General features: G+C 41.0%; 1 long non-coding RNA gene across 2 annotated transcripts; it reads left to right on the top strand.

Moving 5' to 3' along the window:
* The first annotated feature begins 11 nt into the window (after window positions 1–11).
* Window positions 12–1,858, top strand: LOC136513346 (uncharacterized). 2 transcript variants are annotated; one of them, XR_010773350.1, is made up of 4 exons: window positions 12–643; window positions 825–878; window positions 997–1,059; window positions 1,340–1,858. It is a non-coding gene; the product is annotated as an uncharacterized lncRNA (long non-coding RNA). The 2 variants fall into 2 exon arrangements; XR_010773349.1 differs by having other exon boundaries at window positions 16–878.
* The last annotated feature ends 24,235 nt before the right edge of the window (window positions 1,859–26,093 follow it).

Raw genomic sequence — 26,093 nt, 5'->3', positions numbered from 1 at the left:
ATCTAAAAAAATTTAACATGTAGAGCATGACCCCACAAAGCCATATTTCAAATCATTAGGTTCAGATTTATCTCACTGATGAAGGGCATGTTTGGATATCACTGGCTAACTGCTAGATGCTAAAATTTTGTCGGTGAGGTATCCAAATGGGTATACGCTAAAAGTATGGCTAAAAAATAGCCAGTGTGAGCTAACTGTTAGCTAGCCAATAATAGGAGCTAAATGGGCTAAGCGATGGGAAAGTCACACTTTGTCCTCCAACCTATCCTGTCCACATTCTCTCTCCTTGCTTGTATACCACACACACGTCGTCGCTGTCGCGGCCCCAGCCTCCGTGACCACGACGGCATTATTGAGAGAGATCTGCGTGTGTGGATGGACTGAGAGCGCCGGCTGAATGGATGCTAGACTAGGGGGAGAGAGGTGAGTGAGGAAGGGGAATGGGTACGATGGGAGAGAGGGACAAAATCTGCAAGCTCCATAACTTTTCTTCTAACGAACGGGCACAGACAATGGACCATTTTTACTAGCAAAGAAGGAGAATACAAGTTAGTGATACTTGGAGATCCCAAACAGGAAGAAAAGAAGTAACTGCACTGATACGGCCATAATAACAAGCTTGTTTCAGCTTGCACAACCCTAGGTAGGTCAGCTTGCATTGCATGCGTAAGACAACCATATGGGCCAGTACTCCTCATGGGTTCAATCATATTTATCCCATCTGGGAGATTATTCTCTCCGGCTTTTCTCGCACGCTTGTACCTGCAACGTTGACAACTTGACATGTGACACAGTGCTTTATTTTTCATTATTCATTTTTATAGGGACCAATTGGAGAAAGGAACCCTGCAGGGCTCTTGCCAGAATACCCCGGCCAGGTAACCTAGAAACCCCTGTGATTGCACATGATTCCTGATGTAAGAATATAGCCCTTTACAGCCCTGCTTAAACCACTTTTCATTCATATACATCTTTTGCTTCTGGTTCCTTGCGCAGCTTCTAAACCATAATAACAACACTGGAGCACAGCAGCCTGCAGTCCAGCCTGATGAGCAGCAGGTATTCAAGCCCACTTTGCTTTGCTTCCAAGTCATTTTCAATCATCTGCATACACGAGTACATATATATACCTAGGGTAGTGCTATATGTACGCACTATTTTCTACATAAAAACAAATGACACAATGATCATGCGCATTTTTTCCCAAGGGCACGCAGCTCCCAACACATTTTACTTCAACATATTGGTAGATTTTTTCCCCATTTTTACTACTATGTTAGGAATAATCTGAAGAAATATAATACCTGATCACTTGATATATATACATATATTCGTCAAGGGTGTGAATGACGAGACAAAGGACTTGAGGAGCCGGGGGCTGTGCCTCGTCCCGGTGTCATGTACGTCGCACTTTGGAGCGGACAACGCAGCTGACTACTGGGCCCCAGCGCCGCTGGGTGGGATCCTCCACTAGAGCATTCACCACCACTGAAGCATGCATGCATGGTCGTCTAGATGTGACGAGCGCTGCTGTTCGTTTCGTGCAAGTATATGTTCATGAGGCCACAGGTAGAGAGCTCTAAGAATCATCACAAGGGTGGTGCATGGTTGCTGGGAAACATAACATCATGAGCAGTCATTCTGGTGCGGGAGAAGGATACCTGCTGTAAGGCTGATTGCTCTTGATGCTATGCGAGTAGTATGACCTTTTGGGGGCGCAAAGCTTCATCTGTATCTGCAAGGGAGGACTTCAAGAAGAAGATCTAGATCGTCTTCTCTGGTCCCTCAGCAAATTTATTTCGTTGATCATGTATATGTAATTAAAATCTAGCAAGTTATTAGTGAAAATTTTTACTCATATATATACCGTGCAATGCTGCTCGTACAAATTGGCCAGGACGGGAGAGCAAGTCCCGGGGTGCCGTCTTCTTGATTTATGCGCCGCCGGGTGTACTTAGAGAAGTTCATATCAGATATGTATATGACAAGTAAATTTGTATCCTTTTAATTCTTGCATTCCTGTCAGCTCGCCACCTGAAAGTTGTGACTGCACGAGGATGTTGGAGTATATTAGGTTATCTCTGGATATGGTAGATTATAATCATGTAATCACAACTTACCTTATCTCCACTACTACAAAACACATCTTGATGAGAGGCAGTCAAAAAGCTTTTACAGAGGTGGTCACAGAGTCTGCCTCTAGCGAAGTGCAACTATTAATCACAATAAGTAGAGGCAGGAGGTTAAAGTGTCCACCTTTGTTAATCATAAAATAAAAAATGCCCATCGTGGCTGGATCTTAAGCCCACTGTGGCCTTATGCTGAGCCCACCATCGAGCCCATCGTGGATTAGTCCTATGTGAGACCTGTTGGAGATATGCCCAAGTCAATATGGGCCTATCCAGCCCATGTGGCCCAATTAGCATATCCTTTTATATATATGCTAATCACCGGCCAAGGGAGAATTAACCCTAACTACCCCAGCCACCCACCAGAGAGCCACGCCGCCGCTCCTGTGCATTGTGCACGCCGCCGATAGTGCTGCTGCTATCTAGCGTAGCGTTGAGTGCTAGCACACTCCGTTGTGCCGTCCGTACGTGTGGACGTCCCTATAGGTGTTGCTGCGTTACGAACCACGTCGTACCGTACGACTACCTCCAAGTCGACTACATCGACTATGCGTGTTTTTGCTAAGTCTCCCGCTACGCCGTACGTCGGGAAGGTATAATTTATGATCATCTATATGCAAGTGATCCTATTTTTACGTGGTAATTTATTTGTGCTAGTAGCCATCCGCGTAATATCCCAACAATGGTATCCAGAGCCCTGTGTTGTTTTTTATCTAGATTATTTTAATTCGGTTGGCCGTAGAATAAAATGTTTTAATAGATAGCATTATGTGTGTATCCAATTGCTTTACTCAGTTTTTGCTTTCTCATTATGTGACTGGCTAATCAGCCATCTTTACGACGGTGCGCGAGCATCGTGCGGCTGAGCACGAGGTTATGAATTCGTGTAGCGAAGCAGTTGATACATAGTTGTATGGCTATTCCGGCTAGAACGCCTTCTTGTTAATTTGTAATAGCATGCGAAATATCTGTTCTATCCATTATCGGCTGCAGGAGCCAACAACATGTTAAAATAACGTAACATTGTTCATAGAAACGTCTAACTCATTTTTGCAGAGAATGATGTGATGGCATGGTCTCAAAATCATATATGATGATCTGTGTGTAATACTTGATGCGGCCTATGTGTCGCTATTTATTACAGCTAGGTTGAGGTTGTTCGTATATTGTATTCGGCCTGCGTGTCATCATGTGGAGTGCTCATGTGATATAATTTATATTTTAATTTGCTATTAGCATGTAATAGGCAAATTAAATTATGTAATTTATAGACATGAGGCAAGGTGACCCGGCAACCACACCGTCTAGAAGAGAGCGCTGAAATTAGGATGCCTAGGAGTAGGCACCCTCACCTGTTGCTGGCGGTTGTCTGGACACGCTATTTTTTGTTGGACGAAGAAAGGCCATACTATAGTTGTTAAAATACGAGTCGCAACCAAATAAGGGTCTCGCGAGTCGCGGCTCGGAGCATCGCCGCCGCCACCACCACCATCGCTCCCCATCTCCACCACCGCTGGTCCCCCTTCCTCCCCCTCTGGCATATCGCCGGAGGTCAGAGGTAGTGGTGATCCATCATTTTTAATAAGTTTTCCTAATAGATAGAGTCTTTAGGGTTATGTTCTCTCCATGCCAAGTTTTTTGGTTTTGGGGATTTATTTCCTCCACCTCTCCGACAACGGCGAGAGGGCAGGGTAGAATTGTTTTCTCCATGTCGGCTCTATTGAAGATAAGGGCGACAACTACACCATTAACATGTTCACTGGTTTGATGACATAGAGACTTTTATTTCCGGATGGCCATATCAAGGTGGAGATGGTGTCGCCGCCATGGAAAATTTTTCTCTAGTCTCTTCTCCGTTTTATTGTAGTTAGATCTAGTCACAATGAAAGATTAGGGAGAATAAGTTTCATATCAGTCCTCCTCATTCTTCGGTGGTAGAAAAAAGAAGAAAGACACTAGAAAGAAGAAGTTTATCAACTCCGCCGACATGAATGTTGACCGTCGTTCATTGGGCATATGTTCTCACACCTTTTGTCGAGTGTTTGCCTATGCGGTCATCTATACTGCAAAGCGTCGTACATGTTTGGTTTTAAGATCTAGAGTTATTCACAACATGGGTACAATTTAGATGAAAATCAGTTTTTAGATATTTGTGTAATCTAGAGTGCCTGTAATGTGTTGATGTACCTGGCTATTATCTAATATAATTCTTCTTTCATCGCAAAAAAAACAAAGCCCTTACTATCACAATAATTTGATTATCTATGACATTTATATTTATACATTGCCTGTGATGAGTATAAAAATCCCTCATAAAAATTAAATTGTATGCCCTTCCAACATGTAGCACCTGGTTTTAAGGACAAAATCAGATACACACCATATGTGAGCCTAGGAAGTCAAATATCACATATAGCTACAAATAAGGTTAATATCAAAAGACAATGCTCAATATATAACATACTTAGTATAAAGGATATAACCTTAGACAGCAAATTCTGGAAAGACAACTCCGAACTTCGGGAGAAGACAACTGTAACACCTCTGGTGTTTTGACCTAACACTAAAACTTGCCATGTCATCATGAGCATTGCAAAGCATTCAAAAAGTAGAAAATTTTGAATGCATTCACTAAATAAGCCATATTTTATAATGTTGTTATTTCATGTGATGTGTTTCAAAACCCTAAATAAAGATCATGACCACAAGGGTCAAATTTTATGTGATCATGTGAGGCCATGTGTCATTTGACTCAAATAACCCTAATGGGCCATGTTACTGGTCAAAAATCAAAGTTAAAGTAAAAGAAAGACAAATCAAATTTGAATTCAAATTCAAATTACAAAAGTCCTTTTTGCCGCTTTTGACTAATTCAAAATCCATGTGGAATTTGGGGTTGAGGCAAAAAGCAAAGTTGAAGTATATTTTATAAGGATCAACTTTGGTATCCAAAGTTTTTCAAGTTTACATATAAAATTTGGAGTAATTTTGAAATGATTCAAATACTCAAATGCACCCCAACTTCAAATTTCAAAATGGAGGCAGAATTTGAAAATATTTCTAGAAGCAAAGTTATAGAGTTTGAAAAATTGAGCAACTTTCATTTTTGGAGATTTTCAACTTTTTAGAAAATTTATGAGTAATTTGCAAAATTAACGCAGTGGCAATTCTGTAAATACTTCAAAATTTGAAAAGCAGCCGGCGCCACCTCTCTGCTTACCGCCGGCGCCACGCGGATGTCGCCGCCGATCAGATTACGCCGCTTCCTCGCACTTTGACACGCAGCTGGTGCTGTGGCGGGTCCGTTCGTGCGCTGTCGTCGCTGGGCAGCCCCTTCCCGGCTATAAATAGCAGCAGTCGCCGCCGTTGTCCCCGTTTTCCCCTTCTGCTCTGCTCCACCGCCAGCTAGCTCTGCCGCTCGCCATAGCCGCTATTGAGCAGCCTCCATCATGCCCAGCTACGCCAATGCGATCGCCTCGGCCTTGCGCTTCTCTGCGGCTTGTCTACGCCGCTTGGGTTGGCCGGAGTCGCCCGGTGTAACGTCTTCTTCCTCGAGACCGGCCAGAGCTCCGCCATCATCGCCTCGACGTGGTCAGGCTATTCCAGACCATCTCTATCTTCACCAAACGTACCGGCGTGACCGTGGTGAGCTACTGAACGTGATACTCACCTTGTTTTAGACTCTACTGCGCCATTGCCGGGGTTATGCCATGAGCCATCGTGCTCGAGCCGCCATGGCCGGCGTGGAGCCTTCTTTGGTGCGCCTTTTGCCGATCTGAGGGCTGGGATGAGTTCGTAGGAGTATGTACATCATTTGGGTGCGGTCTGCCTCGCCGGAGCGTCACCGTCGGCGCATTTTGGGCCGACCAGTGATGGCAGCGCCACCATGACCTGTATGTGTCACTAATGAGTGGGGTCGGGCTGTCAGTGAGAAGGAAGGAGAAGAACAGTGAGGTTTTGTTATTTTCTGATTTTAAATAGTGCTGAATCTTTGGAAATTTGTAGAAAAATAATCCTAGCTCCAAAAATTCTAAAATTTTGTTTGAAGCCTCTGTACATGCTCTAGTATGGTTCAAAAATTTGAAACTTGAAATTTGAATATATTTTTAATGTTCAAATATTCAGTCCATTAATTAATAAATGCAATTTCCATGATTTTTGTAGGCCACTGTATAATTCCAAAAATTGTTAAATTTGTTTTGGTACACTAATTTATCATGAGGAAGCTTACATAAAATTTTGAGGTCATTTGGAACAAGTTCATTTTTGGGCTTATTTCCAAGTTAATTCAAAAATAAATAAAAGCAAACCCTAAGTGTTTGATCTTGTTTTGGTTATGTTTTGTGACCAGTAGGGTTCAAGATCAGTTTGGTCAGAGAATTCACCATAGTGGTCGGAGAATTTGCCGTAGTGGTCGGAGAGTTCACCGTAGTGGTCGGAGAGTTCATCGTAGTGGTCGGAGAATTCACGGTAGTGGTCGGAGAATTCGCCGTAGTGGTCGAAGAGTTCACCGTAGTGGTCGGAGAGTTCGCCATAGTGGTCGGAGAGTTCACCGAAGTGGTCGGAGAGCTCGCTGAAGTGGTCGGTGCTGGCGTGGTCACATCCGTTATGAATATGGTTTCGTTAGTTTGGCTTGTAACTGTACCATGAAGGAAAGTTGTATTCAAGGTGTTGTTATATTTCATGCACCATGAAAGCATCATGTTTACATTATCATCATGTTGAAGCATATGCTATTATTTCATGTAGAACCCGAGAGTGAAATAATTCTAGTTGAGCAAGTTCTGGAAGAGTCCCCGGTTGTCACGAGATTCGATAATTGTGGTATTGATCCGGAACCTGAGATCATCAACGAAGGCAAGCCCTAGTTTATGCATTAAACCATTACCTTGTTTACTTTGAAAAGTTTATCACCTATGTTACCTATTGCATTAAGTTGCTTAATTCAAATATTCCCTACTTGATGCATTGCCTACCTTGTTAATTGTTTACCATCCTTGAAGATGTTTTCTTTTACAAAGGCATAGAATGCTTAGTATGCTTTATGATAGGCTTTCAAAATAAAGGTTTCGATACAATCAAAGATGGCATGCTGGCCAAAGAAAGAAAGAAGGTAGAATGAACTAGAGGCTAGTCGGGTAACTTATCTTGAATGTTGGGTAACGTTGCCGACTATGTTGCTTAAAGGCCACTCATTGTGGATCTTCTGAATGAGACACTTTGTAGTACTGGTCACATACTCTGGTAAGCCTACTTCGGCTAATCTGATACTAAGACAAATGCCCACGCACTAGGAGTGGAGAGATGGCGGGAGTAGCGTGTACCCTCGTGGCTAGAATGTGGCTGGATTTGAGGTGTGCTATGCTCTCGGGTGGCATGGAGATGGCTTAGTATAGGAGGATCCGGTAGCAAGGTTGATATATGCAAGATTAAGTTCTACATATGTTGTGTGATAAGGAATCCCCAGCTGGGACTTGAATCAATTTGAATTGCCGGTGCTCCGCGGATATGGAGACTCGATTCATTACAGAAGCAATGCAGGACTGGTGAATTACTAAAATATGAGAAAAGAATGGAATGAGAAGGAATGGAATATGGGAAATGTACATTTAGTTTGAGATAATGAACTAAAAGGACTTAGGGGTAAAACTTGAAAATAGGATAAGAATAGTAAGCTTTTGGCAAAGTACTTTGAATTTTGCTACATCCTTACCTTGTCCCAAACCCTGCATCTCTAAAAGTCTTACACCCCTTTCGTCGGGTTAGTCTTGTTGAGTACTTTTGTACTCAGGGTTTGTTAACCCTTGTTGTAGGTGAGTCGCATGAGCAGGCTTGTTTTGGTCCCTGCTGCATGTCTGTGTTTGAAGTCAATGACGATGAGGAGTGATGAATGGTCTTTGGACAAGGCACTAGTTTGTGTGAAATAAATAATGATAATGTAATATTATCCCGCTACTATAGTTGTATGACACTTATGGTATTGTAAGTTTGAAAACAACTGGTTTGTAACCTATGTTACCTTAAGACTTCCGCTATCTTTACTCTGATGTATATATTTGAATAAACTATTATAATCTGCAATGACTGTGATTGGGATCCTGTTTGAAAAGAGAATCGTGGATGATTCGGGTTTCCCAAGGACACCCGACAGACCTGTTGAGTTGTTGAGAACTCGTGAACGCTATCCGAGGTCTGCCAAGACAATGATAGGTGCACATGGGCCCGATTCCTTAGGAGGTTCTACCATAGCTGGTATCAGAGCAGTTTCCATCTAAGATCATTGTAGGTTACTTTAGAAAAACCTTTAAATTGATTTGGATCAAAGAAAGTAAACTTGATATTTTAAAGTTTAAATTTCTTTCTTCTTACCTTTGATCTAGCCTCAATCCTGTCTTATTTGAAAGTTTGTGGCAGATAATATGATTAGGTTTGTCCTATGTATTAAAAATCTAGTACTTATGATTATATAAATCTTTTGTACTTAGATTCGTAAGATCGATTCATGCATCATGCTTGAGCACATTGCATAATAATTCCCCTTAATAGTGGTTGGGTAAGTAATGTCAATCCCATTCTTGCTAACCTCCATTATCCTCAAGCTATTCTTATGTCCTACCCTAAATTCTACAGGCTATGGCAAAGACCAAGAAAACTGCACGCAAGTCCACCGGACCTCATGGAGTCCCTCGTCACCAGTTGGCACCAAGAAACGATGAGCTTGGCGAAGGAAGTGCCAAGACCCTAGGAGCTGAAGGATCTTCAAGCAATCCTATCAACATCGAGAACATCAATAAGGAGCACAACACTCTTCGTCGAGCTCATGCCAAAGATCAAGAAGAGCTGGCGGAAATGCAAAGGGGCATCACCATGACCATGGAGCTGCGGAATGAAGCATGGACACGAGAGGATGCGGCAAATGAACGCGTCCATAAGTTGGAGTTCTACGTAGAGGACCTGGAGATGGACAATGCCATTCTTCATGAGAATGTCCACATGCTGTATGCTCAACTTCATCCTCCTCATGGGGATGGTGAAGTTACAGATGAAGAAATGATTGTAGATCCAGGAGAAATCGAGAATGAAGAAGAGGAGGATCCTGAGGAGTTAGTGTACTTCTCAGATGAAGATGAGGTTTCTTTCGATATGGGCACGGATGCCAAAGACTGAGAGCTCGGATTAGTAATAGTTCCTTTACTACTTTCCTACTAAACTAGGGTTGTCTTGTGGGATACAAGACATGTAATTTAAATAAGTGACCCTTTGAAGGAAGTAACCGTTTAAATGCTTTCAATAAAGAGTAATGTAAGTAAACGTGTTTCTCTAACAGATGTCTCGTCCTATCACCCAAACTGGTGCTAGTGGCTCACATGACGATGACGAGTGCCCAAATCCTCCACCAATGCCTTCGAGTCTGGCAGATGCCATAGCCGCACTCATCAACGCAATGGTAGAGAATGTTAGGCTGTTAAGGGAGTTAGCGCAGAACCAGCAGGCACCATACCCTAACCGTGGCCATCGTAATAATGGAAATGACGAGTCAACCTATGTTGATTTTACTGACACACGTCCACCGATGTTCTCTAAGGTAGAAGAACCTTTAGAAGCTGACGATTGGCTTAGAACAATAGAGCAAAAGTTTGAGCTGATTCACTATACCAAGGTTTAGAAACCAAGGTTTGTGGCACAGCAACTCTAAGGAGCTGCTGGTGCCTAGTGGGCAAATTTGGTAGCAGTACAGCCCGCTGGTCACCAAATCAACTAGAGGGAGTTCAAGGATGCCTTTAGGGCACACTATATTTTGGACGGTGTGATGACCATGAAGTTAGAAGAGTTCTTGGATCTTAAGCAAGGGGAGCACCCGGTGATGCATTATGTTGGGCGTTTCAATCACCTGTCGCAGTATGCTATAGAGTATGTGAATACTGATAAGAAGAAGAAGAATCATTTTCTTAGAGGCCTGAACACTAAACTTCAAACCATGATGGCAACTTGTGGTAACACAACTTACCATGAGACAATCAACATTGCTATCGCTTCAGAGGAGAATTACCGCCGACACAAGGAGGCAAAGAAAAAGAAAATATCTGCTTCCGGATCATCAAGTGGCAAGCATTAGAAGATAGTATACCATCCTCAGAATCATGGCCGTACGCCATTCCGCCCACAACAAGGCCAAAGCAGGCAGCAAATCTTCATTCGCCCTACAACTAATACGCCTTATATTCATCAAGCACCGCAACAGCAAAATAATACAAACAATGCAAACCGCAATGCTACTCCCCAGAATCACAATTTTCCATGCTATAATTATGGTAAACCTGGACACTTTTCCTGAGAATGTTCGTATCCTAGGAAGAACAATCCTGATGCACCCAAAGCCCTTGTTACTCAAGCTTAGAATCAGTACAAGGGCAATGCTCAGAACAATCAGAAGGGTCAGGCTGAGAAGAAAACTAGAAGGGTCTTCTATACTCAAGTGGAATCTATTCTAGAAGGAGAACCAGTAATGATCGGTATGTTTCCCATTGCTAAGCATCCCATAATTACCTTATTTGATTCTAGTGCATCCCATACATTCATCAATCGTACATTTGTTGTGAAGCATAGGATAGCTATTGGGGAAACAAAAGAGCCCTATCATATACAGTCGCCCGGGGGATGAATCTATACAAGGGAGGTAGTTCAGCATGTAGCTATTGATTTGGGAGGTTATGAGTTCCCTACCAATATGCTGATATTAAAGGATCAAGATATAGATGTGATCCTTGGTATGAACTGGTTAACTCAACACGGGGCTATCATACATGTCCTGCATATAACCATAAGGGTAAATGCACCTGGCAGCAAAACCCAACTTCTCATCCAACTTCCCTTTCCTAAGAGTACAGTGGAAATAGTCTGTGCAACTATTGTTGAAGGAGCCAAGAAAATTTTAGTGGTATGTGAGTTTATGGATGTCTTTCCTGATGATCTGCCTGGTCTGCCACTAGACCGAGATGTAGAGTTTAGAATTGATCTGAAACTAGGAACAACACTAGTATCTAGAAGAGCATATAGGATGCCACCCAAAGAACTAGCAGAATTAAAAATGCAACTACAAGAGTTGTTAGACAAGGGTTTCATTTAACCCAGTTCATCACCTTGGGGATGCCCTGCTATCTTCATGAAGAAGAAGGACCAAACCTTAAGGTTATGTGTTGACTATTGGTCATTAAATGAAGTCACCATAAAGAACAAATACCCCTTATCCTGAATTGATTTGCTTTTTGATCAACTTGCGGGAGCTAAGGTGTTCTCGAAGATAGAATTAAGATCAGGCTACCACCAGATTAAGATCAGATGAGAAGATGTGCCGAAGACAGCGTTTACTACCCAATATGGTCTATATGAGTATCTAGTCATGTCTTTTGGGCTGACTAATGCCTGGCTCATTTCATGTATCTGATGAACTCAGTTTTCATGCCCGAGTTGGATAAGTTTGTCGTGGTGTTCATTGATGACATTCTTATCTATTCTAAGAGCAAAGAGGAACATGCGGAACATCTCCGCATTATTCTACAAAGATTAAGAGATCACCAACTATATGCCAAATTCAGCAAATGTGCATTTTGGTTGGAGGAAGTACAATTTCTAGGTCATGTGCTATCTGCTGAAGGTATAGCTGTTGATCCGAGCAAGGTAGAAGAAGTCCTTAACTGGAAAGCACCTACAACTGTTCATCAAGTTTGTAGTTTTCTGGGGTTGGCAGGGTATTATCGTCGGTTCATCCCTGACTTCTCCAGAATTGTGAAGCCAATTATTGGATTGCTGAAAAATCAAACTAAGTTTGTATGGTCGATAGAATGTAAGGAGGCCTTTCAAACATTGAAGAAGTTGCTGACAACTGCCCTAGTATTAGCACAACCTGATATCGAGAGGCCATTTGATATCTATTGTGATGCATCTAGAATTGGCATTGGCTGTGTTCTAATGCAAGAAGGTAGAGTCATAGCATACGCTTCTAGACAACTCAAGAAGCATGAAGAACATTATCCCACCCATGATCTTGAATTAGCTGCTGTTGTTCATTCACTCAAAATTTGGTGACATTATTTATTAGGCAATATATGTCATATCTATACGGATCACAAAAGTTTGAAATACATCTTCACCCAGTCAGAATTGAATATGAGGCAAAGAAGATGGTTGGAACTTATTAAAGATTATGATTTAGAAGTGCACTATCATCCGGGCAAGGCTAATGTGGTTGCCGATGCCCTGAGTCGCAAGAGTCATTGTCATTGCCTAATTGTAGAACCTATGCAGTCAAGAGATGGAGCATCTGGATTTACAAATCATAGAATAAGGTTCCCTATCCAATATTGTAGTTGAGTCCACTATCAAAGATCAGATCATTGCTGCTCAACAGAAAAGTAAGGGCATAGCCTATATTAAGGATAAAGTTAGATCTGGGAGACCAACATGTTTCAAGATTGATGAATCAGATGTCGTATGGTTCAAGGATAGATTGGTAATACCCAAAAATCTGGAGCTACGAAAGCAGATTCTTGATGAAGCTCATTCTACAAGATACTCCATTCATCCGGGTAGCAACAAAATGTATCATGATCTGAGAAAGAGATATTGGTGGACCAAAATGAAAATAGAAATAGCTCAATATGTAGCCAAGTGTGATATTTGTCAGAGAGTCAAAGCAGTTCATATGAAGACTGCAGGTCCATTACATTCGTTGCTAGTTCCATCTTGGAAGTGGGAAGATATTTGTATAGACTTCATCGTGGGATTGCCCAGGTCATCTGCAGGCTATAATTCCATATGGGTTATTGTTGATCGCCTAACCAAGATAGCTCATTTCTTACCAGTCAGAGATAAATATCGAGCGGAACAATATGCCAAGCTTTATCTTGATAGAATCTTCAGTCTGCATGGAGCACCCAAGACCATTGTCTCTGACAGAGGGTCATTGTTCATATCCAAGTTTTGGAAAAGTCTACATGAGTCTTTGGGAACTAAACTTATCCGTAGTTCTGCTTATCATCCGCAAACAGATGGACAGACTGAGAGGGTAAATCAAATTCTTGAAGATATGCTAAGAGCATGTGTCCTTTCCTATGGTGCTAAATGGGATGAATGCCTTCCTTTAGCTGAATTCTCATATAACAATAGTCATCAAGAGAGCATTAAAATGGCACCATTCGAAGCATTGTATGGCCATAGATGCCAGACACCTTTAAATTGATCAGAAACTAGAGAACGTTGGTTCTTTGGACTAGATGTGGTCAAGGAAGCTAAAGAGAAAGTTAAACTCATACAAGCTAATATGAAGGTAGCTCAATCTCTATAGAAAAGCTATGCTGATAAGAGGAGACGACCGCTAGAATTCAAAGTGGGAGATCATGTCTACCTCAAGGTATCGCCGATGAAAGGAGTTCATCATTTTGGGATTCGGGGAAAGTTGGCACCCCGTTATGTCGATCCTTTTTAGATCCAATAATGATGTGGACTGGTTGCCTATCACGTCAAGCTACCAGATCACATGTCAGCAGTGCATGATATCTTTCATGTATCTCAGTTAAAGAAGTGTCTTCAAGTACCTGACCAAGAGATCGACTTTGGTGATATAGAACTAGAACCTGATTTGACTTATGCCGAGTACCCCATTAGAGTCTTAGATCAGAAAGATCGAGTCACTCGGAGGCATACGATCAAGTTCTACAAAGTATAATGGAATCAACACACTGAAGATGAAGCTACTTGGGAGTCCGAGGATTACTTAGAAGAGAACTTTCCAGACTTCTTCACTTCTATCTAGTTGCAATACCTTTCCTATGTTGCAACTTATCTCATTTGATTACAGAATGGAAAACCCCCTCACTAGTCTTTTTAATAAAGTTCTGATGTGTTAGCTTAACACATTTCCTTTTCCATTACTTAGCCTTAGGTTTTAAATCTCAGGATGAGATTTCTTTAAGGGGGAAGGGTTGTAACACCTCTGGTGTTTTGACCTAACACTAAAACTTGCCATGTCATCATGAGCATTGCAAAGCATTCATAAAGTAGAAAATTTTGAATGCATTCACTAAATAAGCCTTATTTCATAATGTTGTTATTTCATGTGATGTGTTTCAAAACCCTAAATAAAGATCATGACCACAAGGGTCAAATTTCATGTGATCATGTGAGGCCATGTGTCATTTGACTCAAATAACCCTAATGGGCCATGTTACTGGTCAAAAATCAAAGTTAAAGTAAAAGGAAGACAAATCAAATTTGAATTCAAATTCAAATTACAAAAGTCCTTTTTGCCCCTTTTGACTAATTCAAAATCCATGTGGAATTTGGGGTTGAGGCAAAAAGCAAAGTTGAAGTATATTTTATAAGGATCAACTGTGGTATTCAAAGTTTTTCAAGTTTACATATAAAATTTGGAGTAATTTTGAAATGATTCAAATACTCAAATGCACCCCAAATTCAAATTTCAAAATGGAGGTAGAATTTGAAAATGTTCCTAGAAGCAAAGTTGTAGAGTTTAAAAAATTGAGCAACTTTCATTTTTGGAGATTTTCAACTTTTTAGAAAATTTGTGAGTAATTTGCAAAATTAACGCAGCGGCAATTCTGTAAATACTTCAAAATTTGAAAAGCAGCCGGCGCCACCTCTCTGCTTGCCGCCGGCGCCACGCGGATGTCGCCGCCGATCAGATTGCACCGCTTCCTCGTGCTTTGACACACAGCTGGTGCCGTGGCGGGTCCGTTCATGCGCTGTCGTCGCCGAACGACCCCTTCCCGGCTATAAATAGCAGCAGTCGCCGCCGTCGTCCCCATTTTCCCCTTCTGCTCTACTCTGCTGCCAGCTAGCTCCGTCGCTCGCCGTAGCCACCATCGAGCAGCCTCCGTCGTGCCTAGCTACGCCAACGCGATCGCCTCGGCCTTGCGCTTCTCTACGGCTTGTCTACGCCGCTTGGGTTGGCCGGAGTCGCCCGACATAACGTCTTCTTCCTCGAGACCGGCCGGAGCTCTGCCATCATCGCCTCGACGTGGTCAGGCTGTTCCAGACCGTCTCCGTCTTCACCAAACGTACCGGCATGACTGTGGTGAGCTACTGAACGTGATACTCACCTTGTTTTAGACTCTACTGCGCCGTTGCCGGGGTTACGTCGTGAGCCGTCGTGCTCGAGCTGCCATGGCCGGTGTGGAGCCTTCTCCGGTGCACCTTCTGCCGATCTGAGGGCTGGGATGAGTTCGTAGGAGTATGTACATCATTTGGGTGCGGTCTGCCTCGCCGGAGCGTCACCATCGACGCATTTTGGGCCGGCCAGTGATGGCAGCGCCGCCGTGACCTGTATGTGTCACTGACGAGTGGGGTCAGGCTATCAGTGAGAAGGAAGGAGAAGAACAGTGAGGTTTTGTTATTTTCTGATTTTGAATAGTGCTGAATCTTTGGAAATTTGTAGAAAAATAATCCTAGCTCCAAAAATTCTGAAATTTTGTGTGTAGCCTCTGTACATGGTCTAGTATGGTTAAAAAATTTGAAACTTGAAATTTGAATATATTTTTAATGTTCAAATATTCAGTCCATTAATTAATAAATGCAATTTCCATGATTTTTGTAGGTCACTGTATAATTCAAAAAATTATGAAATTTGTTTTGGTACACTAATTTGTCATGAGGAAGCTTACATAAAATTTTGAGGTCATTTGGAACAAGTTCATTTTTGGGCTTATTTCCAAGTTAATTCAAAAATAAATAAAAGCAAACCCTAAGTGTTTGATTAGTGTTTGATCTTGTTTTGGTCATGTTTTGTGACCAGTAGGGTTCAAGATCAGTTTGGTTGGAGAATTCACCGTAGTGGTCGGAGAATTCGCCATAGTGGTCGGAGAGTTCACCGTAGTGGTCGGAGAGTTCACCGTAGTGGTCGGAGAATTCACCGTAGTGGTCGGAGAATTCGCCATAGTGGTCGGAGAGTTCACCGTAGTGGTCGAAGAGTTCACCATAGTGGTCGGAGATTTCACCGAAGTGGTTGGAGAGCTCGCCGAAGTGGTCGGTGCTGGCGTGGTCACATCCGTTACGAATATGGTTTGGTTAGTTTGGCTTGTAACTGTACCATGAAGGCAAGTTGTATTCAAGGTGTTGTTATATTTCATGCACCATGAAAGCATCATGTTTACATTATCATCATGTTGAAGCATATGCTATTATTTCGTGTAGAACCCGAGAGTGAAACAATTCTAGTTGAGCAAGTTCTGGAAGAGTCCCTAGTTGTCACGGGATTCGATAATTATGGTACTAATCCGGAACCTGAGATCATCAACGAAGGCAAGCCCTAGTTTATGCATTAAACCATTACCTTGTTTACTTTGAAAAGTTTATCACCTATGTTACCTATTGCATTAAGTTGCTTAATTCAAATATTACCTACTTGATGCATTGCCTACCTTGTTAATTGTTTACCATCCTTGAAGATGTTTTCTTTTACAAAGGCGTAGAATGCTTAGTATGCTTTATGATAGGCTTTCAAAATAAAGGTTTCGATACAATCAAAGATGGCATGCTGGCCAAAGAAAGAAAGAAGGTAGAATGAACTAGAGGCTAGTCAGGTAACTTATCTTGAATGTTGGGTAACGTTGTCGACTATGTCGCTTAAAGGCCACTCATTATGGATCTTCTGAACGAGACACTTTGTAGTACAGGTCACATACTCCGGTAAGCCTACTTTGGCTAATCCAATACTAAGACAAATGTCCACGCACTAGGAGTGGAGAGATGGTGGGAGTAGCATGTACCCTCGTGGCTGGAATATGGCCGGATTTGAGGTGTGCTGTGCTCTCGGGTGGCGTGGAGACAGCTTAGTATAGGAGGATCCGGTAGCGAGGTTGATATATGCAAGATTAAGTTCTACATATGTCGTGTGATAAGGAATCCCCAGCTGGGACTTGAATCAATTCGAATTGCCGGTGCTCCGCGGATATGGAGACTCAATTCATTACAGAAGTAATGCAGGACTGGTGAATTACTAAAATATGAGAAAAGAATGGAATGAGAAGGAATGGAATATGGGAAATGTACATTTAGTTTGAGATAATGAACTAAAAGGACTTAGGGGTAAAACTTGAAAATAGGATAAGAATAGTAAGCTTTTGGCAAAGTACTTTGAATTTTGCTACATCCTTACCTTGTCCCAAACCCTGCATCTCTAAAAGTCTTACACCCCTTTCGTCAGGTTAGTCTTGTTGAGTACTTTTGTACTTAGGGTTTGTTAACCCTTGTTGCAGGTGAGTCGCATGAGCAGGCTTGTTTTGGTTCCTGCTGCATGTCTGTGTTTGAAGTCAATGACGATGAGGAGTGATGAATGGTCTTTGGACAAGGCACTAGTTTGTGTGAAATAAATAATGATAATGTAATATTATCCCGCTACTATGGTTGTATGACACTTATGGTATTGTAAGTTTGAAAACAACTGGTTTGTAACCTATGTTACCTTAAGACTTCCACTATCTTTACTCTGATGTATATATTTGAATAAACTGTTGTAATCTGCAATGATTATGATTGGGATCCTATTTGAAAAGAGAATCGTGGATGATTTGGGTTTCCCGAGGACACCCGACAGACCTATTGAGTTGTTGGGAACTCATGAACGCTATCCGAGGTCTGTCAAGACAACGATAGGTGCACATGGGCCTGATTCCTTAGGAGGTTCTGCCATAACAACAACTCCATAGGGACAACTGACTGGTTGACCATATGCCTAATTCCTCCAAACTCTAGCAATCTAGTACCCATCTAGGATTTTTCCAAAGATTTAAAAAGTAGAGCAAGCGTAAGTACATGTTGTACTCGACAAATATAACATGGGGTTCATGAGGCTCAAAAGGCTGACACTAGTTTAACTGCGATTAGCTTTTAATGAGTCATCTTTTAGCAATTAGGTGGCAACAAGTTTATTCACAAACCCTAATAAACACATGATCTGGTAAACATAAATAATGAATAGCATAAACAATGAACCATTAATGAGCATCTATATCATCAGTATCATCAGTGCTCATCATCTATTCCATAAGGGTCCAAGGCCGCTCGTGACCATGAGCATGATTGATATACCGGTTTTACACTCTACAGAGGTTGTACACTTTCACTATGAGTCATGATTTACCCTTTCGCTTGAGGCGGCCAACCTCTTGACCCACTATCAAGGAAGGTCGGTAGGGTTCACTATGATGTCTTTCAATGGTTCGTCTAACAAGTTAGGGCCATTAGATTCACTCAACAAACAGATATAGGAACCCCCTATCAAATGGCACAATTCTATCATAGGTACACACATAAGAGTAGAGGTTGTCCTATACCCGATTTGGCAAGTCATTCTTATGCCATAAAGGTAACCTCTAACAAGTTAGAAAAGGTCCTCATACTGAGCTAAAGCTAGAGCCATGTAGCTCTCACAGTTGTACTGTAAGTCTCAGATGATCACTTACAGATAAGTCCTTAGGGAGAGAAATCTAGAGCACCATAAAAACAGCACAATGCTCTAGCCCTCTGATTCCATGTTGCTAAAAAGCATCTTTTAGTGTTTATTACATAATCCATTAGTCAAGTTACAAGATCATGGCTTTAGTTTGAGCACTAGCATCATACTACCCAATGCATAAACCCATAGAAATCAAGGTACAAGGTAACAAAGTACTAGAAAATCCTTAGTGGTAGTCAAGGTAGACACATGCAGCATGAATTAAATAATTAAAGGTGTATAGGACAACAAAGAAGATCCCATGCTATACTTGCCTTGAACAAAGTGTTCCTGCTGATCCTGCTCGTCAAAGTAGTACTCTTGATCACCCACGAATTGCTCACCGTCTATATTAGATAATCACAACAACATACAAGCATCTAGAAGCAATCATACATAGCAAATAAAGGCTATAGATTAGAACAGTACTCTAATCAGAATAAAATCAAGATAAAAAGTTTGTAAAACAAATCTATGTCTTGCTACGAACACACATGCACGAAGATCACGAAAATTAGAGCTAAAATGAAGAAGTTATGAATTAAACAAGATTTCCTTTATTAAAATAATAGATTAAATCTAACATCAAATTTTAAAAGTTGAAAACATGTTTAACAGTAGGATAAACATGTAGATTACACAATTATGAATCTAACACAACTTGAACGGGTCAAATCAGGGTTAAAACGAAGATTTTATGGCCTAAATAAGATTAGTGACAAAACTGTAAATAGATGAAAGCGTATTTTGGATCTAACAGAGGGAATCTACGCTTTCCAAAAAAAGAAAATGTATTCTGAAAGTATGCCTTGGACTATGGATTCTATTATGTGAAACTAAAGGGGATCTTTAGCAAATGTTCCAACCAAAGGGCTACCTTCTAATCTGGGTCGTTGATCTGGATTTGGACGGCTGAGATAGAAGGGAGGGATGGGGTCACCGGAGTGGCGCTCCCACGGCAGCGCCATGGCTAGGCATGGCTTGACCCTACCAACATTCTTAGAGAAGGGACTATGGTCCACGATTCGATGAACTAAGAGCACAGGGAGAAAGAGGGGATCAAGACAAACTCACCAAGATGGATCTCGATGACTTGGAGCGGACAGAGATGGCAGGGGGCTCGGTGGCAGCGGCGACTAGGGTTTCACGGTGGCGTGGTGACTCAGCAAGGTAGCGGCTTCGGTGAGGCTTGATGGATAGGCAGCATGATGCAGGCAGTCAGTATTTAAGGCCAAAGAAGGTGTGGGGCACACGCAAAGGTGGAGTCATGGTGACGGCAGAGTCAGGGGCGGCGGTAATGTCTGACACGAAGATGAGCTGGAGGAAGAAGAAGGCGATGCTGACACAAGGGGCCCAGGTGGCAGTGACACAGGGCACGTGGTCGGTTAGTCAAAGGGAGAGAGGAGAAAAGGGGTGTGGCCAATGCGGTTTGCTGATTGGGCCGACCTGCTGGGCCACGGGGAGAGCAGGGCCGAGCGGGCCAAAATTCTGAGAGAGGGAGAGAGATCCCTTTTTTTCCTTTTCTTTTCTTTTATTTCAAAATCATTTTGAATCATTTTTTAAAACACTTTGAAACATTTTGAATTTAGACCAAAACCACTCATTACAAAAATATAAATGCACCAGCATGAATGCACCACAATGTTGTTAAGCCTTATGATAAATTTTAATTTAGTGAAAATTTATTATTTTCCTATGTTTTATGAGCATAAAAATACATAATTAAATCATTTCATCTCTATTTCAAAAAGAAGCAAATTTTAGGGTGTTACACAACAGGTACACCTTTTGGGTCTTGTTAGTAGGTGATGGGTCTACCAAAGCAGGATGTCATCTTCTACCTTGATCTATTGGGTGGTGTCGAACACCACAGCATAGTGTTGGTTTACTTGATGAAACTATAAAGTCAAACTTGAGTTTCAGGGCATAGCGTTGGAAGCCAAGATATATGATATCAACCAACGAATGAGAGTCACATTGGATGCGATTGGCAAGCGTTGCCTACTCAATTCACTATGATGCTAGTGGTTATGCCAAAGCTCACTAGTTCCATAGGGAGCATGGGGTCTCGTCCCACTATGCAATGTCGGGGGATGTTTGCAAAACATAGTGGGGTTTCTTTTATTAAAAGTGTTTTAATGAAAGTAGTGATAACCATTGCATATCTCTGTTGTTGTAGAAAATGTCGAGCAACTAGAGTTTTAAATTACGATCGATCCTAGAGAAAGAAAAGCTAAATGGAACTAATTTTGTTGATTGAAACCGAAACCTAAGAACTGTTCTCAAACAAGAAAAGAAATTACACTCTTGATACATCTTACCCAGATGAGCCTCAGAATGTCATGCACAATTCTAATGCGTATCGTGCTTATGTGAAGCACACTGATGATGCTATGGATGTGCAGTGCCTGATGCTGCTTGTATGAACTCTGAGCTGCAGAATTAATATGAGAGCACCAACCCACACGATATGATCGTGGGGCTGCATAGCATGTTCAAAAACCAGTTAAGGGTTGACAGGTTTAACACCTCGGAGGCCCTATTTGGTAGCAAGCTTGTTGAAAGCGCTTCGGTCAGCCCTCATGTAATCAAGATGATTGGTTATATTGAGAGCTTGCAGATACTAGGTTTTCCCCTCGATGATGATCTCACCACTGATGTGATACTGTAGTCTCTGCCAGATAGCTTTGAGCTATTTATTATGAACTATCACATGAATGGCTTCAAGAAGACACTGACCGAGTTGCATGGGATGTTGAACATGGTAGAGGTGAGCCTTAGGAAGGCTCCTGGTCATGTGATGATAGTCCAGAAGGGTAAGAAGTGAAAGCATCCAGCCAAGGCTAAGAAACCTACCGAAAGTGAGACTTCTAGGTAGGCAACTAAGGCGAAAGAAAAGAATAAAAGGCTAACCCCTCCTCTGATGATGTTTCTTTCCACTGCGGTGTGAAAGGACATTGGTGAAGGAATTGCAAGAAGTACCTTGAAGAGAAGAAAAAGAATGGAGGTGCGACCTCCACTCAAGGTATTAATGTTATTGAAATTAATCCTACAACATGTTCTAATAATGCATGGGTATTTGATACTGGTGCAATGATTTACACTTGCAAATCATTACAGGGACTGGAAATAATTAGGCATTTTGCAAGACAATGTGGATTTGCGTGTTGGGAATGGAGCAAAGGTTGCTGCGTTGGCTGTCGACACTTATTCATTGTCGCTACCTTCTAGATTAGTGCTAGAACATAATAATTGTTATTTTGTTCCTGCATTGAATAAGAACATTATTTTCGCCTAATGTTCAGAGGATGATGGTTTTGAATTTGTAATAAAGAACAAGTGTTGTTCTATTTTTATGAATGGCATGTACTATAGGAGATGTCCCATTGTGAACAGGTTCTATGTTCTTAATCTTGAGGAAACTAAAATCAATAATGTTAATGCTAAGAGAGTTTGCAAACATGATTCTAATCCTACTTACTTGTGGCATTGTCGCTTAGGCCATATAGGCAAGAAGGGCATAGAGAGGCTCCATAAGGATGGTCTTCTTGATTCTTTTGATTATGAATCAATTGAGACATATGAGTCATGCCTACTTGGAAAGATGACTAAAGCTCCTTTTGTTGGACAAAGTGAGAGAGCAAGCGAGCTATTAGGCCTAGTACATACAGATGTTTGTGGGCCAATGAACTCAGCCATGAGAGCTGGCTTTCACTACTTTATTAACTTTAACAATGACTTGAGTAGATACGGCTATATCTATTTGATGAGAAATAAGGCACAATCATACTAGCAAGAAAATTAAGTTCCTGAAATTAGATCATGGTGGGGAATATTTGAGCCATGAGTTTAGTGACCATCTAACGAATTGTGGAATTGTTCCACAACTGACTCCACCTGGAACACCACAATGGAATGGTGTGTCCGAGCGAAGAAACCGAACCTTGTTGGACATGGTGAGGTCAATGATGAGTCAAACTGATCTTCCATTGTACTTTGGGGGTATGCGCTAGAGACAGCTACGTTTACACTAAACCGTGTACCATCTAAATCTATGGAGAAGACACCATATGAGATATGGACTGGGAAATGTCCTAGTTTGTCATTCTTGAAGATTTGGGGCTGTGATGCTTATGTCAAGCACTTCGCGCCAACAAAGCTTGAGCCTAGATCTAATAAGTGTATCTTTGTGGGACATCCTGTGGAAACCAAAGGATATTATTTCTACAACCGTTAAGAGAACAAAGTGTTTGTTGCTTGGAATGTGGTCTTTGTTGAGATAGAGTTTCTCTCAAAAGAAGTTAGTGGGAGCATAGTGTGACTTGAAGATGTTCGAGAAACACAAGAAAATGTTCCAGTTTCCACTAATGAGGAGGTGCAGCAAGATGAGCCGCCGATCGTCGCTGACCAACATGTTGAACCCCAACCACGAAGATCAATACGGGCACATCGCGCACCTAAAAAATACACATTAATGACTATGGGGTAGCGTTATATCTTGTTGCTAGACAACGAAGAGCCTAACACTTACACGGAGGCGCTAATGGGACTAAAGTCTGAGAGATGGCTTGAAGCCATGAGATCCGAAATGGAGTCCATGTGAGATAATCGGGTTTGGAACTTGGTTGATCCACCCGATGGCGTGAGGGCCATTGAGTGTATATGGATTATCAAGTAAAAGACAGACACTGATGGAAATGTTCACATCTATAAAGCAAGACTGGTAGCGAAATGTTTTCATCAAATTAAAGGTGTTGATTATGATGAAACATTTTTGCCTATCTCTATGCTAAAGTCTATTCAGATCCTTCTAGCAATTGTCATGTATTGTGACTACGAGATTTGGCAAATGGATGTGAAAATGGCTTTCCTTAATGGAAACCTAAGTGAGGATGTGTACATGACACAGCCTAAAGGTTTTGTCAACCAACAAAATGCTAGAAAAGTTTGTAGACTCATGAAGTCTATATATGGGTTAAAGCAAGCATCCTGAAGCTGGAATCTTCATTTTAATGAGGAAGTTAAATCATTTGGCTTCTCGAAAAATGAAGAAGAACCATGTGTTTACAAGAAAGTAAGTAGGGATAAAACTAGAGAGCATACTTGCAATGCATATATTGTAAACTCAAACAATGGATCCAAAGAGAAAAATGTTATACAATCAAATCAAGATGTGCATGTGTGTGAAATATTTGGCTGATATATAGTGGCTAACCTAATTCTACTATGCTCCTTGACACATATCTCTGTCTTGAAACTTAGAAATATTTTTGCGAGAGAACAAGGGATATCTTTATTCTTCTCTTTTTTTTCTTTCTAGGCGGCCATCTTAGTACCCATTGTTTAAATATCTCGGACATCCTTGTGTCCATTTTTCCCCTTTTTCTCTTTTTTCATAAACTTTTGCACAGCCCACTGTCTCTTTTCTGCAACAAAATTTTTTGGGTGATCTAAATGGAAGGCATGTTTTTGCACCTACTCCCAGTGTAGGAGTAATGCATATTTGGGTAGAATGTGCGTGATCTTGATTTTAAAAGCATGATAGACTTCTCATAAGGTTCAACAAAGCTTGACAAAACTCAACACATATACAAGCAGCATAAAGGTGTATGGTTTTCTTAATCAAAATATATATAGCATTGATAGGAATTTTAGCTTTGTCATACAGGAACTCATCAAGATTGATTTGTCATTTTTCAAAACAAGATACTCCGAAACTTACACCTAGACTTAGATCAAGCATATGCTACCCACGAGTATCAAGTTCAAAGTAAGTTCTTCTATCAAATCAAGTCTATCCAATACTTGGGAGAATTTCAGACTGAAAACTATGCACTTGAAAGGAATTACAACAGAGCAACTATTCATCATGTCCATCAAAAGTTTATTGAAGAGAAAGTCTTAAACTCCCTTTTTATGCGTAACTAACATATCTTCTTATCTATATCTATTTTGTTTTATTGGTACTAAGCATATTAAAGAAAACTATCACACACTATTTTTATTTTATCTTATTGCAAGAAATGAAATGAAGCGAAAAGATGCTTACCTGGATAATTGGAGATGCGTCTCCCCCAAGCCAGCTTATTCATGGGGATGTATCTCCCCCAAGCTAGATTTTGATTTCTTTTGCTTTATAAGTTTTATGGGGTTTTTTTATTTTATTGCTACCAAAACAGACATTCATATGGGTTGTTACATGCCACAAGGGTGCTCATATGGGGATTTAAGATTTACTTGATACAAAACTTAGAATGAAACTAAACTAAGTCAAATCTATTATGAAGAGTTACAACTTTTTATTTTCTTTTTATATTTGCTATGCACACAATTTTTCTAAATGCAATGTGGAAATAAACATGCTAAAGTTTAAAAGTTATGTATCTAATTTATATGATTATGCAATAATGATTTTACTTATTATTTTTTAGATGCAATGCATGAATGGAAATGCTAAATAAAATTTTATGCAATAAATAAACATTGGTAACTACCAAGTTACCTTTCGGCGAATGTTCGGTGTTTTAAGTCCTTCGAACGAGACTCTTCCTTGTGAAGTTCATTGATCGAGTACCTTGGTTCGCTCTTGAAGATGAGGATTCTTGTGGTGGCGTCTCTAGTAGTGGTGCTTCTGATGGTGGTGCCACCGCCTTCTTCTGCCAAACCCGTCTTGGTTTTGAATTTGATTTTGGTTTGACAGGTTTATCCTTTCTTAACTTGTTCTTCCTCCTTGTTTAGCGTTTCGAAGTCAAGCATTAGTAGCACGTAGAAGCTAGCGACATCTTGTGTGCATCATTATTGCTAGTTCAAAACTTTCACTTGTAGAATTTGGGGGATCGATTCTCCCACACTTTGCTCAAAGTGTGTTCTACTCATAAAGACAAGGTAGAGATCAAGTGCATGGGCTCTGTTGGGGGGAAACAACAATAGAACCAAAACTTTATTTCTTCTTCTCTTGCCATAGGCACATTGGATCATGATAAGTGTTGATGTTATGTGCATTGTTCATTCTTTCAACATGGGTGATAAGATGAGGATGATTGTGTCATTTTGATGTATTTGTTAAAAAGAGTGGAGTTGCTTAACCTATGGAAGGATTGTCCATCTTTTCATAATGTATCAAACTTTACACGATTATGACTATCATCTTCCAAAGAGAAGATATCTAACATTCTAGCTTATTTGGTTAAGACTATGAGATCAAGAAAGTGATGCTATGAACAAACTTAAGAAACAAGACATGTTGAGTTAATCAGGTTGGATCAAGCAAAGGTGTAACTCAAACATGTTTGTTTCTTCATTTATGTGAATACCAAAATCAATGGGAAGCTTTTTTAAATAATGACCACGTACCTTAAGATGTTACCTTCTTTATTGGAGCATGATGACACCATGTGACGAAGGGTATGTAGATGAGTTGTGGTGGTCTTTTCTTCCTGCTTGAAGCTTTCCTT

Source organism: Miscanthus floridulus, chromosome 16, assembly GCF_019320115.1.
Source record: "Miscanthus floridulus cultivar M001 chromosome 16, ASM1932011v1, whole genome shotgun sequence".
In the NCBI taxonomy this organism is placed as follows: Eukaryota; Viridiplantae; Streptophyta; class Magnoliopsida; order Poales; family Poaceae; genus Miscanthus; species Miscanthus floridulus.
The sequence above is the reverse complement of the archived record's forward strand: the minus strand, read 5'-3'. Positions and strand labels throughout refer to the sequence as shown.